Source organism: Rhinatrema bivittatum, chromosome 11, assembly GCF_901001135.1.
Source record: "Rhinatrema bivittatum chromosome 11, aRhiBiv1.1, whole genome shotgun sequence".
In the NCBI taxonomy this organism is placed as follows: Eukaryota; Metazoa; Chordata; class Amphibia; order Gymnophiona; family Rhinatrematidae; genus Rhinatrema; species Rhinatrema bivittatum.
In genome coordinates this window covers 46,612,842-46,618,841 of record NC_042625.1, presented here as the reverse complement: position 1 = coordinate 46,618,841, position 6,000 = coordinate 46,612,842, and the positions used below count along the sequence as shown (strand labels likewise).

The following is a 6,000-nucleotide window of genomic DNA, read 5'->3' as shown; positions in this document are numbered from 1 at the left end:
CTTTCTTACAGGTGGCACAACAGTCCTCATTCAAAGGGGGTCGAGCCTTATCGGCCATGTACCTCCTGGACCCAGCAACCAAGGAACTTCTGGCGTGCCCTAGAGTGGACGCCATGGTTTGTGCGGTCGCTAAGCGCACTACCATCCCAGTGGAGGGAGGAGCGGCGCTCAAGGATGCAGACGACCGGCGCCTGGAAGCCATACTGAAACAAGCATTTGAGGTGGCAGCCATGTCCCTGCAAATTGCGGCCTGCTGCACCGTGGTGACACGTTTCTGTTTATCCCAAGCCAGGAACAACACCCCGGGAGAAGACATGGAATCAGCACTATCATTCCTCACTGACGCGGCTTCCGATTTAGTGCGCACAGCAGCCAGAGGAGTGTCATCCACAGTGGCAGCCAGGAGACAACTCTGGCTTCGAAATTGGTCGGCTGACGCCTCCTCCAAGACACGCCTCACGAGAATGCCCTTCAAAGGATCCCTCCTGTTCGGCAGCGAACTAGAGAAACTGGCTAACAAAGGGGGCGACTCCCCATTACCTCATCTGCCGGAAGACAAGACGAAGAGAAACCAGCGTCCCTTTCCCAGGTCCACCAGAGGCAGAAGCTCAAAGCGCTTCAACCCTTACAAGAATAACTATCAAGTGCCCTGCCCTACGGGCAGGAACCAGTCCTTTCAGAACAAACACAACAAGAGGGGAACCAGCTCGGGTCCAGGCCCCAGCCGCACCCCACAATGAGATTCAGCCGACCCATCCAAGGGAAGAAGCCATAGGGGGCAGGCTAACCCTATTCTACCGCAGATGGGTCGAGATAACTTCGGACAAGTGGGTCCTGGCCATCATCTGAGAAGGGTACTACCTGGACTTCCTTTGAACCCCTCTGGACAAGTTCGTGGAATCTCCCTGCCACGACCCGCACAAGAGGGCGGCAGTGGAAGCTACACTGACCAGACTTCTGGACCTCGAGGCCATAACCCCGGTACCTACTCGGGAAACAAATACTGGACATTACTCCATTTACTTTATCGTACCCAAGAAAGAGAGGGTACATTCAGGCCCATCCTGGACCTCAAGTCGGTCAACCGACACCTAAGGATCCCACGCTTCCGCATGGAAACCCTACGATCGGTCATACGTGCAATACAGCCAGGAGAGTTCCTCACATCCCTGGACCTGTCGGAGGCCTACTTACACATCCCAATTCATCAGGAACACCAGCGCTACCTACGCTTCAAGGTCCTGAATTGTCACTACCAGTTCCGGGCACTACCCTTCGGGTTAGCCACTGCACCCCGGACGTTCACCAAGGTAATAGTAGTGGCGGCGGCAACACTCAGGAAGGAAGGAATCCTCGTTCATCCTTACCTGGACGATTGGCTGATCAGAGCATAATCACCAGAGGAAAGCCACCAAGCAACCAGCAGAGTCATAGCTCTACTGGAAAGCCTGGGATGGGTAGTCAACACAAACAAGAGCTCCCTACAGACCTCGCAGTCGCTGGAATACCTAGGAGTCCGATTCGACACCAAGGAAGACAAGGTCAGCCTGACCCCCACGAGGAGATCAAAGTTGTGGGACCGGCTCCAGACCTTGCTGAGCGCCCCTCGTCCCATAGCATGGGATTACCTGCAAGTCCTCGGACTAATGGCATCCACACTGATAGTGGTGCCATGGGCGCGGGCCCACATGAGGCCCCTGCAACGCTCACTCCTATCACGGTGGAGCCCACGATCCCAGAACTACTCCATACGTCTACCACTACCAGGCAGAGTCCGGACCCAGCTAAGGTGGTGGCTACAGACCAGCCACATGAGCCGGGGATCAAGACTATCCTCCCCAACCTGGACCCTGCTCACCACAGATGCCAGCCTACACGGGTGGGGAGCACACTGCGAAGAGTTAAACCGCCCAAGGGCGGTGGAACAAAGAAGAGGCGGGGTGGAAAATCAACCGCCTAGAAGCACGGGCGGTCAGATTAGCCTGCCTGCGGTTCGCCCACAGACTTCAAGACAGAGCGGTCAGAGTGATGTCTGACAACGCCACGACGGTGGCCTACATCAACCGGCAGGGCGGAACCAGAAGCCAACAGGTGTCCTTAGAAATAGACCTTCTGATGGCTTGGGCGGAAGCAAATCTCCAGGACATCTCCGCCGTCCACATCGCCGGGAAGGACAACACCATGGCAGACTTCCTCAGCAGGAAAAGTCTAAACCCAGGAGAATGGAAGCTGTCACCCACAGCCTTCAAGATGATAGTGAATCGGTGGGGGACTCCAGACATGGATCTTCTAGCAAACAGATCCAACGCTCAAGTACCCAGATACTTCAGCCGCAGGCGGGATCCGCAGTCCCAGGGGATCGACGCCCTGGTACAGGCCTGGCCACCGGGGACCCTGCTATACGCCTTTCCGCCGTGGCCCTTGCTGGGCGCAATCATTCACAAGATTCAGCGGCACATGGGACCAGTTCTTCTGGTGGTCCCGGACTGGCCAAGGAAGACCCTGGTATGCAGACGTGAGAAGACTACTGGCAGGGAATCCACTACCCCTGCCTCCACACAGAGACCTGCTACAACAAGGTCCCATCCTCTACGAGGACCCAGCTCAATTCTCTCTTACGGTCTGGCCATTGAGAGGGCCCGCCTGAGAAAGAGGGGATACTCGGGGGCAGTAATAGATACTCTCCTCTGAGCACGCAAGTTCTCCACATCTCTAACATACATAAGGATCTGGAGAGTCTTTGAGGCCTGGAGCAAAAACCACAATGTCAAACCACATTCCTCTAAAGTTCCCGTGATCCTGGAATTCTTACAGAACGGACTACAGAAAGGTCTGTCCCTCAACTCCATCAAGGTACAGGTGGCCGCATTGCCATGCTACTGCTCCAGGAGCGAGGACGACAGTTTAGCCTCGTACCCAGATGTATCACGATCCTGAAAGGAGTCAAACACATTCGCCCACCACTAAAGTGGCCAGTGCCCCTGTGGAACCTCAACCTCGTCTTGGAATTCCTAGCGGGATCCGCCTTCTGACCCCTCCGAGGCCTGTCCCTCTGTCTGTTAACCTTGAAGACGGTGTTCTTGCTGGCCGTGTGCTCGGCCCGCCGCATCTCAGAGCTACAGGCCCTGACCTGCCGTGAGCCATTCCTCAGACTCACCCCGGGGACCATTCAGCTACGCACTGTTCCCTCCTTCCTCCCCAAAGTGGTCTCACACTTCCACCTTAACCAAACCATCTCACTACCTGCGATGGACGGCTTGAAGAAGTCGGAAGAAGCCCGTAGTCTGTGCCATCTCGACATCGGCAGACTCCTATCCAGATATCTGGAAATGTCGGAACCAGTACGAAACAGACCACCTTTTCGTCCTTCACAGCGGAAACAGGCAAGGGGAAGCGGCCTTGTGTGCAACCATTGCCCGCTGGATCAAGGAAGTCATCAAGGCGGCCTACGTAGAAGTGGGAAAACCACCACCTCTACAGGTCAAGGCTCATTCCACCAGAGCCCAGGCGGTTTCCTGGGCAGAAACTAGAATGCTGTCACCTGCCGAGATCTACAGGGCGGCAACGTGGTCCTTCATCCATACCTTCTCCAGATTCTACCGTCTGGATGTTCAGGCTCGGGAGGACACAGAATTTGCAAGAGCAATCCTGAATAGACCACGGGCAGCCTCCCACCCATTTCGGGAGTAGCTTTTATACATCCCATTGGTCCTGAGTCCATCTGCTACACGCTAGGAAATGGAGAAATTACTTACCTGATAATTTCGTTTTCCTTAGTGTAGACAGATGGACTCAGCAGCCCACCCTCGGCTGCCACTATACATGGTCATTCAACGATTCAAGGGTAAGCCATGCTTTCATTTCCCTAGGGCATCCACCCTGCCGGGTGTCGACCTTTCCGGTTGGGCACACTGGCGGTCTCCAGCTATAGTCAACCAACCAGTTCAAGTTAATCAAGTTTTTAACGTTCTAACAAAAGTTATCTAAGTTAATCATATTAAGTTAATCAGTCAGTCACAAATATATCCACAATGCTTTGCAAGGAAGAATACTGAGGAGCTGCACTTCCTGCAGGGGTATATGTACTAGGGGCTGACGTCAGATTGAAATCTGATCAGTCTCCAACTGCTAACAGGAGTACACTATACCCATTGGTCCTGAGTCCATCTGTCTACACTAAGGAAAACGAAATTATCAGGTAAGTAATTTCTCCATTATCTTCAACTTTTAGGTTATATAACATACACGCTGGATTTAGTACCCTGGGCAAGAGCACATATGTGAAGCCATTATAGACTGATCCATTAGCGAGATGGATACAAAGTTTGTTTGCCTTTCTCAGGTTTAGTAAGACGGTCTGGTCTGGTGGGCAGACACTTACAGTCTTCAGAAGGAAATTCCTTTGGAGGGACCAGATAGGATAGTAGTAGTAACAGACACCAGTTTGAAATGCTGGGGATGCATTGTCAGGGCCAGTACACGCAATGTTGTTGGTTTGAGGGAGAGATGTTATGGAACATAAACCATTTAGAGACAAGGGCAATAAGGCTAGCACTGTATCACTTTCATTCTTTGATCAAGGGAAGAATGATTCATATTCTTTGACAGTGCTACTGCAGTAGCGTATGTAAACAAGCAAGGAGGCACTTGCGGTTAGGGAACAACAAAGAAGACAGCTCTGCTGTTTCTTTGGGTGGAAGGCAATTTGCAATTGTCAGCAGTTCACATTGCAGGACAGGACAATGTTCAAGCCGATTTTCTAAGTCGAGTCCATATGCTTACCAGCTAATTGTATATCGTTGGGGAGAATATCAGATGGATCTGATAGCAACTGGCAAAAACAGAAAGGTACAGAGTTTTTAACAGCAGATGCAAGGAGTTCAGAAGCGAAGCAATAGATGCTGTGGTGCAGTTGTAGCTGAAGAATGGGTTGTTGTATGTTTCCCCCATGGCTGTTGATTGGTCAAACTCTAAGAAAGATAGAGAAGAAGGTGGTGGAAGTAGTTTTAGTAGCCCCGTATTGGCTGAGAAAGCCATGGTATGTGGATCTAATGATCGATCAGCCATTGAGGCTACCTGTAGAGAAGGGTCTTCATCATCGAGAACCAGTTGTAATGGAGGACCCATCTCCCTTTTTTTTAATGGCATGGCACTTGAAAGGGCACAATTGTTAAAAAGGGGCTATTGGCCTTCAGTTACAGGCACAATCTTGTATTCAAGAAAGATTAACATCTTTAGTATATATTCATATTTGAAAGTTAGACTTTTTGTTATGGAAATTTTATTTCTCCTTGGAAGTCTCAGATAAAGGATATTCTTGCATTCTTACAAAGAGGCCTAGAAAGGGGCTCAGCGTTTTAATTCATTAAAGGTGCAGGTGGTAGCTTTATCAAATTTTAGAGGTAGAGTTAATGATACAGCTATAGCCTCAAATAAGGATGTGATATATTTTTTAGATGGAGTTAAGCTTGTGTCCCTCCCTAGTCGGAGAGTTATTCCTAAATTGGAGTTTTAATTTAGTTCTGCAATCATTAGTCTTTTAAGCTAAGTAAAGCAACATTAAAGGATTTGACATCGAAGGCTACGTTTTTGGTAGCAATCACATCAGCAAGATGTATTTCGGAGCTTTGATGTTTCCTGTCTGTTGCTGACTGGTGGAGCAGAAAGCAAAGGAAGGAGAAATTAGGCCTTACCTGTTAATTTCCTTTACTTCTGCCACACCAGTCAGGAAATGCACCCTAAAAATGCTGTTTAGCGTTTTAGTTTTTAGCTAATGGTAAATTGTTGAATTGAATTTTAGTGCCTTAAGTTTACAAAGTTATTTATAGATTTTCTTTTGTTTTCCTCACATGGAGAATTTAAGGAGTTTATTTTATTAATTTTATTTTAAGTTTTGCTTTGACAATAGTACGCTGATCATACCGGTTCTATTAGGGACATATTTATGGGAGTGATGTCATTTAAAGAATTTTAGAACTTCTCCAGTAGCTGGATGAGAGG

The 6,000-nt window shown here is 49.7% G+C and overlaps 1 protein-coding gene across 4 annotated transcripts in view; it reads left to right on the top strand.

Moving 5' to 3' along the window:
• The window catches only part of DGCR8 (DGCR8 microprocessor complex subunit), a 220,167-nt gene that overhangs the window by 140,256 nt on the left and 73,911 nt on the right, over positions 1–6,000 (top strand). The gene's annotated exons all lie outside the window — the stretch shown is intronic.